Genomic DNA, 19,114 nt, shown 5'->3' on the forward strand with positions numbered 1-19,114 from the left:
GAAATGCTAACTTTCAGTTAGAGCTCAGTGAAAATAAAGAGGTAATTTGTTAACCGTTCAAGTTCATGGACCCCTGAAAACTACCTCAGGTTAAGAACCCCTGCTCTAGAGGAGCAGGAGGAGATTGGATTTATACCCTGCCCTTCACTACCCAAAGGTGTCTCAGAGCGGCTTACAAACTCCTTTCCCTTCCCCTCCCCACAACAGACACCCTGTGAGGTGGGTGGGGCTGAAGTGAAAATAAAGAGGTAATTTGTTAACCATTCAAGTTCATGGACCCCCTGAAAACTACCTCAGGTTAAGCACCCCTGCTCTAGAGGAAGCAACAGTAGGTGTTTAAAATGCCTCCATCATCGGACCAAAATACGGCCAAACGTATATTTTGGGTTTAGCCCCTCAAGCATACAAAAAAACAAAACTACGAGTGCAGCAAGCTTCAGGGGCCAGTAAGAACAGACAAAAAACCCTGCTGGATCAGAAATCTTGGACAGTTACATGGAACGCATTCAAGTGGGTGATAATACAAGTACCCCACCCCCTCTGCAGTGATCTGACCCAGAAGTATGTCTCTCGATGCTCCCTCTTGACGCTCGTCCTCCTCCACTCCCGTTCCTATATATTTTCTCTCCCCCTCCTCTATTCTTGCCCAAGAGCTGCTGATGAAATCCTAAACTCACCACTCCTGCAGCTGTGCAAAGGCCAAATCCTCCCTCCAGCTGGGGGGAAGACGAAAGAAGAGAGGCCCCGTTGAACTGCATGTCCCACACATTTCCATATCCTTCTGGAGGAAACACCGCCCCCTGGACACCTGGGAAAGGCAGGCCTGGCGTCTCTGGTACTTGCAAGTCCTCCTGGAAGACGTAGTCCCCTGCAATTGCAACACCCAAACAGAATTACAAAATTAAGTATTTGGGAACGTGGAATAAATGGGCTTTTCCCCTCATTGGTCACTTTGTGTGGCAGCTTCCTGTGTGTATGAACAAATCTTCTTCCTAGTTTTACAAAAAGCCCTGCTTCAGTGATCTCTGTCCTCTTCAAGCTCAATACAAAACGTACCTCGCAGCAGCAGCCCAAAGCCTTTCCACTCCCTACCCTATGAACATCATTTATTTATTTATTTATTAGTTTGTTTTCTTAGATTTGTGAATCGCCCAACCCCTGAAAACATGGGGGCTCTGGGCGATGTACAACAAAGATTAAAAAGATCAGTGTAACATGTTAAAACTCAATAAAACAGTCCTTATATTATCAATAATCTCAAAATGGCGTCTCTAATCTACACTTAAACCCGCTCCGGATCACGTTGCCGTCTTGTGGACGCGACGAAGCCGAGGTCGAGATGAGAGAGACACAGGGCTATTTTTGGGCAGGAACGCACAGGAACGGAGTTCCGGCTGGCTCCCAAGTTGGCCACGCCCAGCAGAAACTCATTAGCATAATAGGCCCCACCCAACAGCAGAAACTCATTAGGATTGGCTACATTAGGGGTGTGTGGCCCAACATGCAAACGAGTTCCTGCTACAAAAAAGTTACAGTAGTCTAGCCTGGAGGTGACCCTTGCATGGATTACTGTGGCTAGGTCAGGGTACGACAGGAAGGGGGCTAATTGCCATGCTTGGCGTAGGTGGGAAAACACCAGCCTGGTATCAGGGGTGTGGCTTAATATGCTAATGAGTTTCTGCTGTTTGGTGTGGCCTATTGTGCTAATGAGTTCCCTGCTGGGCTTTTTCTACAAAAAGAGAGACATAAGAAAAAGAGGAGGGCGCCAGCCATGACGGAGAACTGCTGCTGTTCTCAACCAAAGGCCCGGCGGAACCTCTCTGCCTCACAGGCCCTGCGGAATGGCATTAAGTACTGCAGGGCCCTGGTGGTATTTGGCAGTTCCACCAGGTCAGAGCCAGGGCCAAAAAAGCCCTGGCTCTGGTCAAGGGCAGGTAGATATCTTTCGGGCCAGGGATCACCAGTAGGTTGTTTTCAGTGGAGCGTAATGCCCTCCCAGGGACATACCAGAGGAGGCGGTCCCAAAGGTACGCAGGTCCTAGACCACTCAAGGCCTCGAAGGTCAACACCAAAACCTTGAACCTGACCCGGTACTCTACCAGAAGCCAGTGTAGCTGGCGCAGCACAGGTCGTATGGGTGCTGTCCATGGCGTTCCTGTCAGGACTTGCGTTGCCACGTTCAGAATCAGTTGGACCTTCCGGGCCAGTCTCAAGGGCAGGCCAGCGTACAGTGAGTTACAGTAGTCTAGCCTGGAGGTGACCCTTGTGCATGGATTACTGTGGCTAGGTCAGGGTACGACAGGAAGGGGGCGAATTGCCATGCTTGGCGTAGGTGGGAAAACGCCAGCCTGGCAGTATTCGTGACCTGGCCCCTCCATAGTCCAGGACCACACCCAAGCTCTTGATGGATTGTGCCAGTGTTAATTGCATCTTGTCAAGGGTGGAAAATCTACGTCTCGACCCTGAGGTCCCCGTCCCCCAGCCACAGAAACTCCATCTTTGTTGGATTCAGTCTCAACCTAATCTTTTTTAACCATCCCACCACGGCTTCCAAACCCACAGCCAGATTTTGTGGTACAGTATCTGAGCGGCCATCCCATAGCAGACATAGCTGGGCATCATTGGTGTACTGATGACACCCCATCCCGAAACCCCTCACCAGCCGGGTGAGGGGGCACCTTTAGATCATGTTAAATAACATCGGGGAGAGGATCACCCCCCTGAGGAACCCCACACATTAAGGGGTAACTAGCTGACACCCTCTCTCCCAATGCCACCCTCTGTCCCTGACCAAGCGGAAATGAAGAAAGCCATTTTAGGGCCAACCCGTGGACTCCCACGTTGGTGAGGCAGTGGGTCAGAAAACAGTAATTGACCGTGTCGAACACCACTGTGAGATTGAGTAGCAGCAGCAGCCCCAACCCGCCTAGATCCAGCTGCCTGCAAAGATCATCTGTCGGGGCGACCAACACAGTCTCTGTCCCGTGGCTGAGGCAAAAGTCGGACTGGAAGGAACATAATGACGATGTGTCACCCAGGAAGTTCTGAAACTGCTCAGTTACCACTCTCTCAATGACCTTGCCCAGAAATTGGCAGGATCAGTAGGATCCAAAGGTGGCTTTTTCAAGAGCGGTACTACCACCGCCTCTTTCAGACCCTCTGGATAGACCCCCATTCCAGGGACAGATTGATAATGTCTATCAGTGGCCCCCCATATCCTCTCATCACAGGCTTTCATCACTCTTGTCACTGAGTGGAACCACGGGAACAAAAAGGAAACAGTGTGGAAATGTGTTCCAAAATTCAAGAGAGTCAAAGGAAGATGCCACCCCCTCCCTTCTCTTCCGTGTTCATGATAAAAGGGGGGAAAGCCTTACACAGAGAGACCGGAGTCTCATAGTTTTCCTCCATCGTTTCCCAGAAGACTTTTCTTTGGCCTGGATGCAGCAGAGCCGACTCCTCTTCTGTGGAGAACACGGCTACCTCCTCCAAGGACACCGGGGGTCTCTGAAAGAGGAAAAGATGGGCCACTTGATCATTTCAAGAAGGAAAGAAGGATCCCATCACCCGCTCAGTTGATTAAAGAAATGCGGTACATCCAACCGATGGCAAGGAGAATTGCATTAACTTTTTTGAGCCTCTGATAGTTACGATGCACCAAACCCCCCCCAAGAAATGCAAATTCAGAAAACTGAACAAAATTGGGCTTCTCTTAAAGGTAAAGGTAAAGGTTCCACTTGGTCAAGTCCAAATAAATGAAAAAAACAAACAAAAACCAATTGACTGTGTACCCGTGTCTACTATATTATCCTGCAAATGTATCCCCACAAATATATTTACATTGCGATTCCAGATATGGTTTCTGCTTTAAGCATTTTTTATTCCTACAGAGGCACTCTGTATTACTCTAAACCAGTGGTTCTCAACCTTCCTACTGCCGCGACCCTTTAATACAGTTCCTCATGTTGTGGTGACCCCCAAACATAAAATTATCTTCGTTGCTACTTCATAACTGTAACTTTGCTACTGTTATGATTCGTAATGTAAATATCTGATATGTAGGATGTATTTTCATTGTTACAAACTGTTACAAACATTGTTACAAAAACAAAGAGATGTGATCCCCTGCCGCAATTTGGCAAGACTTGGGAGCCCTAGCCTAAGACCATCGGAAATTTGTGTTTTCCGATGGTCTTAGGCGACCCCTGTGAAAGGGTCGTTCCACCCCCAAAGGGGTCGCGACCCACAGGTTGAGAACCGCTGCTCTAAACCTTACATCCAGCTCTGTAAAAATCAACTGGTCTAATTAAGCTCATCGTATATTTTGTTCTGTTTTTCCCCTAACAAACCCAAAGCCTACTTATTCCAGGCTGTTTGAACCTCACAGTTTTGCATGTGAGAGATGGAAAGCACAGAATATCCAGCACAAATGGGCTACTGCAGAGACCTTTTCTAGGTATTTGTGCCTTGTGGACTAGAATGCAACATGCCCTTAAACCGCAAGTAGGCTACTGCATGATCTTAACCGATTTTGGATTTCATAGAAGAACAATAGTTCAAGGCAAAGATAAACATCTTGCAGAAAAATTTCTCACTTGTGTGTGGGGGGGAATTATTTGTCTACAATAAAATGAAAGCTAGGACCTGGGAGTAGAGATGCCAAAAATGAAGGGGATAGGCGCTTCCTGGTCCAGAGTGACAAGAGAAGAAGAGATTGGATTTATACCCCGCCCTTCACTACCCAAAGGAGCCTCAGAGCGGCTTACAAACTCCTTTCCCTTCCCCTCCCCACAACAGACACCCTGTGAGGTGGGTGGGGCTGAGAGAGCTCTTGACAGGAACTGCTCTTTTTCAAGAACAGCTCTGACAGGACTAGGGCTTGCCCAAGGCCACCCAGCAACTGCAAGGGGAGAAGTGGGGAATCAAACCCAGTCCTCCCAGATTAGAGTCCGCACACTTAACCACTGGTATTTTGCAACAGAAGTTATGCTTTACTCCCGAGAAAGCCAGGAAGGTGGCGTTAATTCCTTCTTTCACAAAAGAAACATTCAGACCGGGTTTCCAATTCAGAGGATGATGCTCATTGGGATTGCAGGCCGGAGAAAGCAACAGGCTGTACTGAAAAATACAAGCCCAAGAGCAGAATATGGCCAAACGCCTCTGTGGGGGTTAGCCTGGAGAGCGTGCAAAAGAAAAAAAAGAACACTGCAAGGGCAGCCAGTTTAGGGGGGGGGGCAGAAAGAAGAGACCATGAACCCTGCTGGATCAGACAGGGGGGGCGGTATCCATCTAAGTCATAATAACAAAATAAACCCAGGCTGCTTGCAGGAAACATGGTCAAGTGGGTGGGGAAAGAAGCTCCCCGCACAGGTCCTTCCCGAGGAAGCCTCTCTCTGGATGCTCCCTCCAAGCCACCTCTTCCACCGCCACTCCCGTCCTTCACCCATATTTTCTCTCCCTTCCCCTGTACTTGACCAAGAGGACATGCTGAACAAACCCCTGCCTGCAGACGTGCAAAGTCGGCCTCAAGGGACGGGGAACGAGGAAGAAGAGCCGCTGCGGGACACCATCGCCTTCAGACTTCCTTCCCCTGGATGAAGAATAGCTTCCTTCAACACCTGGAAAGGGCAGGGTTGACTTCTCTGGAGCGCCCAAGGCATTCTGGGAAACGTAGTTCCCTGCCACCGCCAGACCCAGGAGAAAGGAGAGACATATTTGCGGAGAGAAGGTTTCATGGCTCTTCAGTTGGCCATGTGGGGGCAGCTTCCTTGTGTCGGCGCCGTGAGAGACCAGCTGGTGAAATCCTGGAAAACAAACAGAGGGTGATGGGGAAGAAAACCTTTAATAAAATAAGATAGAGCATAAATAAAAATAAACAGGGCATGTTTTCCTGTCCTGAAAACACACAAAAATGCTCTACACCTTACAATAGCGCTACAGATAAGATTAGAATGTCAACAGCCAATCCATATGCAAAAGAACCTCCTCAGGAAAGCTCCTCCAGTCGCATGTCACAGTCTGGGGAACTCCTACAAGATAATGACTCAGCCCTACCCCACCTTCCTGAGTAGATATAAATTATCTGCCTACCCTTTTCCCAGGCCTGTAGCTACAGTGGGGCCTCTCGAGGCTAGGCCCCCTGACTTACTGGCAAGGCCCCCTGACTTACTGGCAAGGCCCTCCCATGACTCCCCATCCAGCCCAGGGCCCCCAAGCAGTGGCAGGTGTGGGGAAGGAGCCAGGTATCAATTAGCCAGTCCCCCCTAAGAAATTTAAATGCCCCCCGACTTAAAAAATCCTGGATACGGGCCTGCCTTTTTCTTCTCACCTTGACACAGAGAGTACTCCATCTTTCCGTGTTATACCTCTGAGGATGCCAGTCACAGCTGCTGGCGAAAGGTCAGGTCCTACAATGCCAAAATCACGGCCATGCAGCCCGGAAAACCTACAATAACTAATGAACTTCGGCCATGAAAGCCTTCGACAATATATTAAAACCTTTTCTGTTCAAATCTTCAGGGCTGGGAACTCTGCTTTTCAAGGAATTAACGTATTAAAACGAACGTTTTTCCAAGAGAGGGCAGGAAAGATTCCCCATTGCTCTCCACTTCATGTGATGCGACCCTGAGGAAGGCCTTGCCTAAAAAGAGAGAGAGAGCTGGAGAGAACCTTTCCTTCCCAACTGAGCAGAAGGGGAGTGAGGGTCCTTTCTGCTCCTGCTGGGGAAACAGGAGAGGCAGAGCCAGGAAGGGCCTCTTCTTTGTGCTCTGAAGTGGGTATGTTATCCTAGAGAGGGAGATGCAGCTTGGAAGGAAATTTCTCAGTCCTTTTCACCCCCTCCCCATTCCCTGTGTTCCTTAGCAGAGCACAACTTATTTCCTCAGATAGCAAAATTGCTGTCCTGCTGCCCATGTCTACTCGAGCAAAACGGGCCAGGTCAGGATGACGCGTGAAGAAGGAGAAAAATAGAAGAGGCTGGATTTATACCCTACCCTCAGAGTCTAAGAGCGGCTTACAGTCTCCTTTCCTTTCCCTCCCCCTCCCCAGGACAGACACCCTGTGAGGTAGGTGGGGCTGAGAGAGCTCTCTCGAAAACTGCCCTTGGGAGAACAGCTCTGAAGAAATTTGTGACTGACCCAAGGTCACACCAGCAGCTGCATGTGGAGGAGTGGGGAATCAAACCCGGTTGTCCCAGATTAGAGTCCGTGCTCCTAACCACTACACCAAACTGGCATATATAATTCAGCAAGCAACAATATCCATAAGCAGCTATATCTTTCTATATATGTGTCTGCCTTAACTCCCTCTCCCACACTGCCAAGGCGTCCTCTGAGGTACCAGGCCTCACTTCTGCCCACGGGCAGTGTGGTACCTAAACTATTTGGAGCCTGGGGCGCGTGATTTTTTAACACCCCCTCCTGTATTTATTTATTTTGCCATTAAGTCACACCTTATAGTGACCCGATAGGGTTTTCAAGGCAAGAGATGTTCAGCCAGTCTGGGGCTATTTATTTATTTATCAGGGTCAGAGCTTGTCTTCTATACGACAAAATTATTTTCAGTAATAATAATTAAATAAAATAGATTCTGGCGGGCAGCCATGTTCGTCTGAAGCAGCAGAACAAAGTCTGCTCTTCAAGGTGCCACTGGACCAAAACTTTGTCTCCATGGCTAGAAAAGACACACAGAAAATGGAACATTTCTTTTATCTAACTTCGTATATATAATCGTGCCAGTAAAAAGGAATCAAATTCCAACATTCTATTCTGTCATGATTGCCAGCCTGGGCTTGTTGTGGGTTCAGGTGTCAGACAAGGATCTGGAAAATCCAGGTTCAAAACCCAACTCGTGCCAGGGAAGCTTGCTGGGTGACCTTGGGTCAGTCACATTGTTCTCAGCCTAGCCCTGACCTGGATAGTCCCAGGATAGCCTGATCGCGTCAGATCTCAGATGCTAAGCAGGGCCCTCGTGGAGGCAGGCAATGGCAAACCACCTCCAAAAGTCTCTTGCCTTGAAAACCCTACAGGGTCGCCATAAGTCAGCTGTGACTTGACGGGTGGAAATTCCATCACATCACTCGAGCTCTGTTCAGGCACTTGGGAGGACTCCATTTTGAAGCCCAAGAGCTGACCCTCCCAAACATCTACAAGGCATTTTTGAGACCTCGGAGTCTGCCTTTGTACTAACCAGGGCTTTTTTGGTAGGAAAAGCCCAGCATGAACTCATTAGCATAACAGGCCACACCCAACAGCAGAAACCTATTAGCATATTAGGCTGCGGGGAGCCCAGGCGAGTCGGTCCTTGGACAGGCTGGGGAAGTCATGGGGTAGCATTTAAATGTCTCCCTGATCCTTCCAAGGGCCCCCTGGCCCACCTGCCTCAGAGTCGCCAGGGGCGGTCGCTCTCCAGGCCTTCCCTCTGTAGCCATGCATGTGCAGAGGTTTTGGCTGTAGGCGTGGACGTGGCCAACTTGGAAGCCTGCTGGAACTCTGTTCCTGTGCTTTCCTGCTCAAAAATAGCCCTGGTATTAATGTTGATTAATACTAGCCAAAGCAACACAAGATCACATGCTTCGCCAGACTGGATGTTAAGAAACACACTAACCCCTAAAGAAGGTGCCCCTGTCCCCCATTGTTTCCAAAGGACTAAAGTCAAACCAGAGAATCTCTGTAGTAGAAACTGAAGGGGGGGGCATTTTTGCAAGCCCAGCAGAACAAGTGCAATCACCGAGTGCCCAACAGAACCCAGTGCCATTGTTGCAATGCCAGCTGATGTCAAGCACAGAATCGCAGCCCAAGCAGGGGTGGGGTGGGGGTGAAAGCCCAGCAGACCCAGTGCAATGTACAGTACCCAGCAAACCCAGTGCCATGTCTTCATAGTATTAGCAAAGGTTTGCTACTATGCTACTCTTAAATGCATTCTGTCACCAAACAGGATGGGGATGAGAAGGTCTTGAGACCAAGAAGTGAAAATAAAGGGGGAGGGGGACACACACACACAAAAATTAGGTGAAGGGAGACAGAAATGAATGAGAAATGTGTGGTAAAGAGGGAGAGAAATTAAGAGAAAGAAAGGTTGCTTTATCTTGCTGCCAACATCCTAACTACTGCTTTGTCAAATTTGTAAAATACTTCTTCTTTGGCAGGAGTGTTTTAAATTACAATATTAGTTATCAAATAACGGGTATTTATTTATTTATTTATTGCCCTGCCCCCAAAATGGACTCAGGGCGCCTGGTCTCTCATGCACTGGGGCTATCGTGGGAAGCCAGGCCACACAAACCTCTTTGCAAATACATCTGTCCTGTTCTTCCACCTGGGTCTGCTTATTTCAGGGAACTACACTTCCCAGAAAGCCTTGCGAGGACGAGAGACGTCAACCCTGCCTTTGAAGGCGGTGGTTCTTAATCGAGCTGGAGAAAGACATTTGGGGAATATGGAGGTCGGCAGGGCTCTTCTTCTTCCTTCTCCTCTCCGCCGGCTGGAGGGAGAATCTTGCTTTTGCAGGTCTGCAGGAAAGGTGAGTTTAGGATTTCCCCAAACAGGTCCAGGGCAAGAATAACGGAGGGGAAAGGACAAGAATCCACTGGCACCTTAAGGACTCTAAGTTTGTTCTACTCCTTCAGACCAACACGGCTTGACCACCTGGATCTATTTTCGTGGAGGGGAAAGAAAATACGTTTGAAGGGGGCTGACGGAGGAGCAGGAGAGAGGCTTCCCCGGGCAAGATTTGGGGGGAGGGCTTCTTTTCCCACCCACTTTGGCTGTGTTCCCTGCAACAATCCTGGGCTTATTTTATTATGAAAATTTAGACGGACCCCCAGGTCTGATCCAGCAGGGTTCATTGTAGAGTCTTCCTGTGGGCGCCTTATAGGGTTGCCGGGTCTGGGTTGGAAAATACCTGGAGACTTTGGGGGTGGAGCCAGGAGGGGGCGGAGTTTGGGGGAGGGGCCTCAGCATGGGACAATGCCACAGAGTCCACTCTTCAAAGCAGCCATTTTCTCCAGGGGAGCTGATCTCTGCCGGCTGGAGATCAGTTGTAAAAGCGGGAAATCCCCAGGCCCCACCTGGAGGCTGGCAACCGTACCCCCTTAGCTGGCTGCACTGGCAGTAGGGTTGCCAGGTCTGGGTTGGAAAATACCTGGAGACTTTGGGGGTGGATCCAGGAGAGGGCGGGGTTTGGGGAGGGGAGGGGCCTCAGCCTGGTCCAATGCCCTAGAGCCCACCCAAAGCAGCCATTTTCTCCAGGGGAGCTGATCTCTGCCGGCTGGAGATCAGTTGTCAAAGCGGGAGATCTCCAGGCCCCACCTGGAGGATGCCAACCCTAACTGGCAGTGTTATTTTTTTGCACCCTCCCCAGGCTAATCTGAGGCGTTTGGCTCTATTCTCCTCTGGTAATGGTGTTTTAAGTGTATACTGGTCCCAGTCACACGGCGAATTTGCCGTGGGAGAGCCACGGGTGGTGGGCGGATTATCAGGGCGCAATCACACCGCAACATCTGGCAAGTGGAGCGCGCCCGTGGCCAACCCGTGGCATACCGCCGAAAAAGCACAATAAAAAAACAGTACCTCAGATTTAGAGGCAAACGGTTTGCCACGGGCTGCCTCCGGACTCCTGCAGTGTGATCGCGCCGGCACGCTGCTGCATTTCCCTCTGGCCCCTTGTTAATGCGCAGGCGGGGAAGACAGGACCCGTGGTTTGATGCCAACATCGGATCGCGTTCTGGCGGCTCTAATTGCACCGGAGCAATTAGCCAAGCCTCCACCCTGCGTTATCCAGCCGGTGTGACCGGGGCCACTGTTGCTTTCTTTGGTGTTCAATCCCAGTGAGCATCGCCCTCAAGAAGACCTCTGAATTGGGAACTGGTCTGAAGCAACGTTCCCTCTAAGCTGAGTTAGTGTGAGCTAGCACACAGTTTTTTAGCCTCCAGCTCACACATTTTTGTCTTAGCTCAGGAAGGGTGGCTCCAGAGCAAACTGACTTATGCAGTAGCCAAATTGCCTGCTCACAACTTTAATGCCAGTAGCTCACAAAGTAGAATTTTTGGCTCACAAGACTCCACAGCTTAGAGGGAACATTGGTCTGAAGGTTTCTTTTGTGGAAGAGGGAATCAACTCCACCCTCTCGCTCTGTGCTTCTTCCACCTGCCTGGCTTCTCGGGAGTAAACCATCACTCCCACTGCAAAATACTGGAGGGATTTTCTGTTGTTAATCTGGATTGTTAATGTGTCCATTCCCTTCACTTTTGGCATCACAACTCCCACATCATAGCTTTCATTTTATTGTAGACTAATACTCCCCCCCACACACACACACTTTAGAAAGTTTTTTGCAAGGTGTTTATCTTTGCCTTAAACAGCTTCTATTCTATGAAATGCAAAATCTTTTGAGATGATGCACTAGGCATGGTGTGCATACTGCAGTAATTGAACAAGGCCTTAATATCTGGAAAGGTCTCTGAGGCGGCCTGTTGGTGCCGGAGGTTCTATGCCCTGTTTCTCTCGCCTGCCAAACCCTGAGGATCACACAGCCTGGAATGAGTAGGCCTGGGGTTTGTTAGGAAAAATATAGAACAAAATATATGATGAGCTTAATTAGGCCAGTTTGTTTTTACAGAGCTGGATGTAAGCCTTAGAATAACACAAAGTGCCTGATAGGCTGAGGCAAAACTAATTTCAGCTACTGCGCAAAACAGGATGTGGCAAAGTAGGCAAGATGTTCCACAACACAGTTGATTAAGCAGAAGTGTTACTTAAACACAGAGGAGTCGTTTTGTGAGGCCAAAGAGACAAAGGGCAAAAGAGATATTATGTGGGGACATTTCACTGAGAGGCAAACTCAGAGGTATGCTCCCACAGGGAGATTGGCAACTGTGTTCAAGGAACTGGTAAAAACATCTGCTGGTTTTTGCTGAGATCACCCTGAGGTGCTGATAAGAGAGGAAGAGCTGTCTGCACAACACATTCCTTTGAGTTTTCACTGTATGCTGTTTATGCTTGTCGCTTATAAAGCACTGCTGAGCTTCTCTGAAGGTCAGACAGCTTCTGCAGATATCTGTGTGGCGTGTGATTCTTGAACCCTGGAGACAACAATATTATGCTCGGCAAATGTACTTATATGGACATAAGGGAAGGTGGAAAGTCTATAATCTAACAGACATCTGTGCATGTCTAAAAGTTGTTTATTTATTACGTTGCATTAAAGGCTGATGTTGATGTTATTCTAGTGGATTCCTCAGGTTTTGCCGCCGAGGTCCCCTTTGTTTGAAGAAAGCGTTGTCTGCTACTGTAGTCTCGCTGGTTGTGTTCATCATTTGGGCGTTGGCACAGGAGGCAAGAAGCCCATGTGGCTAACATGTCTCTGCCAAGAAAAATGTTTAAAGTAGAAACTGCCTCTAGAATCACAGTGTCCATGTATGTGGGGTTAAATGTGCAAGATAGAATAGCAGACATGGAGAGCCAGTTTGGTGTAGTGGTTAAGTGCGTGGACTCTAATCTGGGAGAGCCGGGTTTGATTCCCCACTCCTCCACTTGCACCTGGCTGGACGACCTTGGGCAAGCCGTAGTTCTGATAAGAGCTGTCCTTGAAAAAGAGCAGTTTCCGTCAAGAGCTCTCTCAGCCCCACCTACATCACAGGATGTCTGTTGTGGGGAGGGGAAGGGAAAGGAGTTTGTAAGCCGCTCTGAAACTCCTTTGGGTAGTGAAGGGCCGGGTATAAATCCAATCTCTTCTTCTTCTTCTTCTTCTTTACAGTCAGTTAGGTTTTTTGGTTTTATCATTTACTTGGACATGATGACCAAGAGAAGCCCGGTTTTGTGCAATTTTCTGAACTTGTGTTTCTTAGAGACTTTCCATGTATTACAACTATCAGGGGCTTTAAAAAGTTAATGCAGTTTTCCTTGGCATCAATTTGATGTCTCACATGCTTTGGTGCCAGCGCCAGGGGTTAGGAGTTTGGGAGTGCTCCTGGATCCCGCCTTAACAATGGAGGCCACTGCCAGGTCGGCCTTTTATTATCTTTGGCTGATCAGGCAGTTGGTTCCCTTCCTCAACTGCAGTGACCTAGCTACGGTGATCCATGGGACGGTCCCCTCAAGACTAGACTAATGTAACGCTCTCTACATGGGGCTGCCCCTGTTGCAAATTCGGAAGCTGCAGCTAGTGCTTTTGATGGGCCTTCCCAGATGGGAGCACATCCAGCCTGTGCTGAAGGTGCTGCACTGGCTGCCAATAGCATACAGAATTTGCTTCAAGGTGCTGGTGCTTACCTTTAAAGGCCTATATGGCCAGGGTCCGACATACCTGAGGGACCTCCTTTCCCCATATATACCCCAAAGAGCACTGAGGTCGGGGTCCCAGAACTGACTGACTGTTCCGGGCCCCAAGGATACCAGGCTCGCCACCACTAGGGCCAGGGCTTTCTCGGTGGCGGCTCCGTACTGGTGGAACCAGTTCCCGGAGGAGATCACGGCCCTGCGGGATCTTGTGCAGTTCCGCAGGGCCTGCAAGACGGAGCTCTTCCACCAGGCTTTCAACTAGGAGCCGCCCCCACTACTACCAACGAGCCGGCCCGTAGCTTTAACATCTGGCCTCCACCACTGTGCTCGGGAAGACCATTGAGTGGCAAACTGTTTGGTTGCATTGTATTTCCAGCATGCCATCTTATGTACCCAATGTATCAGAACTAGCACTTTATGAGTTTATGTTTTACTGTGTTTGAAATTTTAAACTGTTTTTATGTGAATTAATGGTCATTATAAACCAATTATGTAAGCCGCTCTGAGCCTGCTCGCGGGGAGGGTGGGGTATAAATTAAATAAATAAATAAAATTTTAATCCATTGAGTGGGAAGTGGGGTCCTTTTTTTCCTCTGTGAAAGCTCAGGTAGAGGAACAGATGATCAAGTGGTCCATATTTTCCTCTTTCAGAGGTCCCCAGTGTCCTTTGAGGAGGTAGCTGTGTCCTTCACGGAGGAGGAATGGGCTCTGCTGGATCGAGGCCAAAGAAAAGTCTTCTGGGAAGTGATGGAGGAAAATTATGAGGCCGTGGCCTCTCTGTGTAAGGCTCTTTCCCCCTTTGATTATGAACATGGAAGAGAAGAGGGGGGCGTCTTCTTTTGGCTGTCTTGTATTTAGAAACACATTCCACATAGTTTCCTTTTTGTTCTCGTGGCATATGGCTTATCATTATTCATTATTATTTATTGTATGGCAGAGTTACACACAGGAAGCATATAGTAATATAAAATACATAACCTAGCTGATACAATGGGTATGCAGACTGATTGGGTAATCCCCCTAAATACTATTTTCAATCCACTCAAGAGCAGCTGGGGAGAGTTGAAAGAGCTCCATCACATCTCCCCGGAAAGCTCGACATTGTCGGGCTGCACCATGTTCACATTCAGGTCCAGGTGTTTTGCCCCATTTAAACAAAAGGCCTGCACAACTGCCAAAGCCTGTTCACAGAGGTCATTTCGGGGGGGATCGGGGGGATCGCAGTTCCCCCAGGTGAGGTACGAGGGGCGGGGCACATGACAAAGCCCCGCCCCCTGCTTCCGGCTGCCCCGCTTCCGGCCCACATTCAGCCAGGAGGAGGCAGGAGAAGAGGGAGGGTAAGTTGCTTCCTCCCTGCCTCTCCCCACCCCTGCCTGCCTGGGCCCAGGGAGGGCCTTGGCGGGGCTTCCTCGCACTCCTGCCAGCCTTGCAGGTCCACCGCCGGGCCCCTCATGGGGCTCAGCAGTGGAGCTGCAAGGCCGGCGCCGGCGGCCGGGACCGTTGGGGGCGGGGTGTGTGGCCTTATGACACACTTCCGGTGACTTCAGGGGGTGTGGCATATGCTAATGAATTATGCTAATGAGTTCCCCTAGCTCTTTTTCTACGAAACGACCCCTGCCTGTTCGTATTCTATTGGCCATCTTCCATACTTTAATTACATGGCAAGCCAAATCCTGCGGGCCGCTCATAGGTGTTCATCAGGTTATGGATATCGGTGGAACTGATTGCATCCAAGTTTGCAACCATTCATTCCCTAGATCAAAATATTGTGATTGCAGGATTTGTGCAGATCGTATTGCTGGGTGTCGGGATCTTAGTCTGAATAGGCCTGCGTCAGCCATGGTATAAGGCTTCCCCTCAGTGACAAGGTGTTCTTTTTTTCTTTTTCTTTCTTTTTTTTTTTTTGGGTAAATTTTATTTTCATTTTCCATAGTATACATCCACTTACATATTTCTCCTTATATACACTGGAGTCTAAAGTTCCCACCTCAAATTAATCCAATCATACAAATGCATCCATCTTTCCACAAAAATATTATCCTCCTTCCCTTGGAGAATTAAACTTAATTTGTCCATCGCCATTTCCAACAGTTTACATGCTGTTTCCTCTCGTGCGGGAAGAGGTTCTTGTTTCCAATATTTAGCAAGCAAAAGTCTAGCACTTGTAAGTATATAAATTATCATATATTTATCTTTCCATTTGTAACTTTCCGGTATCATATTTAACAGAACAATTTCAGGTAACAAATCAATTTTGATATTTGTAATTTCCATAATAATATTTTGTATCATCTTCCAATATCTACACACCTTTTCACAATGCCACCACATGTGAAAAAAGGTTCCGTCACTTGTTTTACATTTCCAGCAATTTTTCGATAACAATGAATTACATTTAGCTATTTTGTCTGGTGACCAGTACCACCGATGGAACACTTTATAGATGTTTTCTTTGTAATTAATACTTCTCATATACTTTACTGATTTCCATGTATTTGCCCATTTATCTATGTCTATATTGTAACCTATATCCTTCAACCAAGTTATCCTTGTTGGACCAACTGTATCTTCTAGCATAAGTTCTGCTAACAAAAGTCTATATATTTTCTGTATCATTTTATCACTTGTTGATAGCCAGATCTTATCCAATTGTGTCTTAGTTTCCTCAAATCCTATTTTCACATCTTTAGAATATCTAGATTGTAATTGCATTGTTTCCCATCAGGTTAATTTAATATTATAAAGGGATAATAGACTCTCCTTAGATTTTAGATTATTATTCTTGTCTAATAGAGTATCATAACTTTCTCTATCACATGCATTGATAAGGGAGGGTATAATAAATGCTTCCAGTGGGGATACCCATCTCGGTATCTTAGTGTAATATCTTTCTTTAATCTCATTCCATATCCGCACTAGAGCTCCTGTTATAATATAATGTCTGAAATTATAATGAATTTTATCCTTCCCTCACCACACATATGCGTGCCATCCCATGTTTAGATCATGTCCTTCCAGTTTTAAGTTTCTAATATTTTCAAAGCAGATCCAATCCTTTAGCCAATTTAGAGCTGCTGCCTGGTAGTATAATTTCCAATTTGGTAACCCAAACCCTCCCCTTTCTTTCCTATTTTCTAAAGTTCTCCATTTAATTCTTGCCCGTTTGGAGTACCAAATAATTTTTTTAAATGATTTTATCCATATCCATAAAGGATTGTGAGTTTTTTAAAATAGGTATATTTTGAGCTTAAAAAAGGAATTTTGGCAATATATTCATTTTAATGGTCGCTATTCTACCCATTAGAGATAGCTGACTGTCTTTCCAACGTTGTAAATCTTTTCTAATTTCTTCCAGTAACTTATAGTAATTATCTTCTATGAGACTACTATTTTTGTTAGATAATATTATTCCTAAGTATTTTTTTTTACTATCTCAACTTATGTTAATGTTTGGATTTCTTGTGTCATAGAAGGTGTACAATTCTTTGTTATTATTTTTGTTTTTTTCAAATTAATTTTTAAGCCCACCATATCACCATATTCTTGTAGTGTTTCCATTAAGTGAGTGATTGTCAGTAGTAGGTCTTCTATTATGAAAACAATGTCATCTGCATAGGCCAATAGCTTAAATTCCTCTCCTTTCGCCCTAAGGCCTTGTATTTGCGGGTTTCCTCTTACAGTATCATTTAATGTTTCAAGTGCGAAGATGAATAATAGAGGAGATCGAGGGCATCCCTGCCGTGTGCCTTTCTGGATCTCAATGTCTAATGTCGTATCTCCATTGATAAAGTGAGAAGGTGTTCTTAGGGTAGTGAGTGGAAAGGCTTTGGGTCAGTGCTGTGAGGTCAGTCTTGTCTTGAGCCTGAAGAGGACAGAGGTCACTGAAGCAGTGGGTTTCATAAAACAAGGAAGAAGATTTATTATTCATACACACACAGGAGGCTGCCCCACAAAGCGACAAATGAGTAAAGAAACCTCCTATTCCATTACAGGAGGCTGCCCCACAAATGAGTAAAGAAACCTCCTATTCCATGTTACCTAATAGTTTTTAAATTTCCTTTGGGTGTTGCTGTTACAGGGGACTACATTTCCCAGAAGGACTTGCGAGCACCAGAGAGGTCAACCCAGCATTTTCTAGGTGTCGAGGGAGTGTTTTTTCCTCGAAGTGGAGAAGGAAATGTATGGGATATGCAGTCCCACGGCGCCTCTCCTCTTTCTTGTTTCCCCCGGCTGGAGGGAGATTTTGGCTTTTGCATGTCTGCAGGAAAGGTGAGTTTAGGGTTTCACCAGCAGCTCCTGGGCAAGAATAGGGGAGGGAGAGAAAATATGTGTGGACGGGAGTGGAGGAGGAAGAGCTGGCCGGAGGGAGCATCGGGAGGGAAGCTTCCCTGCAGAGTGGTTGTGGGTGGGGTACTTGTGTTTTCACCCACGTGAATGTGTTTTCACCAACCATCCTGGGTTAAGAACATAAGAGACGCCAATGTTGGATCAGGCCAAAGGCCCATCCAGTCCAACACTCTGTGTCACACAGTGGCCAGAAATACCAGTGCCATCAGGAGGTCCACCAGTGGGGCCAGGACACTAGGAGCCCTCCCACTGTTGACCCCCCCCCCAAGCACCAAGAAGACAGAGCATCACTTGCCCCAGAGCCCCGATCTATACCTTGTGGCTAATAGCCACTGATAAGAACATCCATCCAGGATTTCTGTATTTTTGTCAGCTAGTTGGACCCCCAGGACTGATCCAGGGCAGTTCTTTGTCTGTTCTTACTAGCCCCTGTAGGTTGCTGCACTCGCAGTTTTGTTTTTGGCATTCTCCATGGCCTGACCCCCAAAGATGCAATTGGCCATATTTTGCTGCTATGACGGAAGAATTTCAGGAGTGAGAGGCCCAGTTCTTTACAATGGTCTGAGTTTATATTTCTTGGAGAGCTTCAGTATATTATACCTGTCAGAGGCTGAAAAAGAAACAAATGCCATTTTCATTGTCATCAGTTTGACCTGTATCACGCTTTAATCCGTTGACTGGCCAATGGGATTCTACTTCCTTTTTTGAGTAGTCGGGGACTAGAATAGATGAACAACTGGGCCATATTTTCCTCTTTCAGAGACCCCCGGTGTCCTTTGAGGAGGTAGCCGTGTTCTTCACAGTGGAGGAATGGGCTCTCCTGGATGCAGGCCAGAGAAAAATCTACTGGGATGTCACAGAAGAAAATCTCGAGACCGTGGTCTCTCTGGGTAAGGATCTTTTCCCTTCTGTAATTTTCATGGAAGAGAAGGTGGCGTCTTCCTTTGACCCTCATGGATTTCAGGGCGCACGTTCATTTGCTACAGAGAAAAGAATGGAGCTCCCACACTTGGGGACCTTAGAGCCCCTGAGAAAGAATGCATAAAGTACTTTCATGCTGTAAAGAGAAATCAGTTGATGGAGAGGGCTCTGATCGGGAGAGGGGAACAATATCCAGTTAGGTTCCTGCTAGGAAATCCCTGCGGCACATCTTTTCTTCCTTGGCCTTTCTATTTGACACGGTGTCCTTTCTTTTGAGTGAGTGAGGCTGATGGGAGGAGAGGAGGAAAGGTATCGTTGATTTGATCAGACCAGAGGGGGGTCCCTTGCTCAGTGGCAAAGTTTGTGATCTGTGTCTCGAAAGTCCGTGGTTCACTCCACGGCCCTTGACCCAAAGGGGTTTAGGCCCCCTGACTTCCTTCCAAGGCCCCACGAGTTTCCCTGCATCCCAGGGCCCCCAACACCCTGGGCCCCCCAGAATACTCCCCTCCCACTGCTGCCACCCCTTCCCCAAGTGGGGCTTGTCTCTGCCTGTCAGCAGCCCCGCCGGC

The 19,114-nt window shown here is 47.7% G+C and overlaps 1 protein-coding gene and 1 long non-coding RNA gene across 2 annotated transcripts in view; one reads left to right on the forward strand and one right to left on the reverse strand.

The window, feature by feature from the left end:
- LOC107122456 (zinc finger protein 208-like) overlaps window positions 1-19,114 on the reverse strand; it is a gene marked incomplete at its 5' end in the record, with an annotated part of 108,266 nt that overhangs the window by 17,724 nt on the left and 71,428 nt on the right. The window lies entirely within an intron of this gene.
- On the forward strand, window positions 9,427-18,500 carry LOC107122466. The gene is made up of 3 exons (XR_001482920.1): window positions 9,427-9,519; window positions 13,929-14,058; window positions 18,385-18,500. It is a non-coding gene; the product is annotated as an uncharacterized LOC107122466 (long non-coding RNA).

This window comes from Gekko japonicus, unplaced genomic scaffold, assembly GCF_001447785.1.
Source record: "Gekko japonicus isolate JY-2015 unplaced genomic scaffold, Gekko_japonicus_V1.1 scaffold729, whole genome shotgun sequence".
NCBI lineage: Eukaryota > Metazoa > Chordata > Lepidosauria > Squamata > Gekkonidae > Gekko > Gekko japonicus.